We start from the raw sequence: 1304 nt of genomic DNA on the forward strand, positions 1-1304 counted from the left end.
TCCCCATCCCAAAACTATATATATAACTGTTGTGCATAAAGAGACGAATTGATCCTGGGGTCTGGCCACAACCCCAGGGACATAGTTTCTGGGTCACAGCTTGAAAACAGTTGAGATCCCCACCCTATAACCATAAATAAAATTGCTGGGCATGAAAAATCTAATACAGATATGCTACAAGGATTGGTCTTGGGGTCTAGCATATTCCCTTGGATCTCATTTGGAGAATATTTTGCCATGATTGCTTAGATATCTAGGTGAGCGATACAGGCCCTCTGGGCCTCTTGTTCACACAAGTACTTCTTTACTATGTATTTCATAGTTTCGTCTTTAGTAATGACAGGATTTTGTCCAAATTTGGTATGAAGCATCCTTGGGTGAAGGGGAACCAATTTTGTATAACCGTGTGTCTGACCCCCCTGGAGGCAGAGATGGGGCCAAAAAGGGGAAATAGAGGTAAAACCTTTAAGATTCTTCTTCTACCATAGGGATTAGGGATTTTATCCTTATTTAGCCTGGATCCGGAGCATCCTTGGACCAAGGGGACTCAAATTTGTATAAATGGTGGGTGTGGCCCCCCTTGCGGCAGAAGGGCGGGACCGAATAGGGGAAATAGAGGTAGAACCTTCGAAATCCTTCTCCTACCGTAGGGATTAAGGGATTTTATCCTAATTTAGTCCGGAGCATCTTAGGCCAAGATAACTCAATTTTGCATTAACCGTGAATCTGGCCCCTCAGGGGCCTTAAGGGCGGGGCCCAATAGGGGAAACTTAGCAAATTATTCTTTAAAATCCTTCTTCTGTAGGAATGAAAGGATTTGGTCCATATTTCGTGTGGAGCATCCTTGGGCTAGGGAAAACACAATTTGTATAAACGGTGGGTCTGGCCTTCCTGGTGGCTGAGGGGTGGGGCCTAATAGGGGAAATATAGCAAATTCTTTAAAATCCCTTTTCTGTAGGAATGAAAGGATTTGGTCCATATTTGGTGTGGAGCATCTTTGGGTGAAGGGGAACCAATTTTGTATAAATCGTGGGTCTGACCCCCCCTGGGGCCTGAGGGGCGGGGCCCAGTAGGGGAAATAGAGGTAAAACCTTTAAAATCCTTCTTCTACCATAGGGATGAAGGGATTTTATCCTAATTTAGTCTGAAGCATCCTTGGGCAAAAGGGACTCAATTTCGTATAAACAGCGAGTGTGGCCCCCCTGGGGGCAGAAGGGAGGGGTCCAATAGGGGAAAAAGAGGTAAAACCTTTAAAATCCTTCTTCTACCATAGGGATTAAGGGATTTTATCCTAATTTAGTCTG

This window comes from Mizuhopecten yessoensis, unplaced genomic scaffold, assembly GCF_002113885.1.
Source record: "Mizuhopecten yessoensis strain PY_sf001 unplaced genomic scaffold, ASM211388v2 scaffold10921, whole genome shotgun sequence".
Lineage (NCBI taxonomy): Eukaryota > Metazoa > Mollusca > Bivalvia > Pectinida > Pectinidae > Mizuhopecten > Mizuhopecten yessoensis.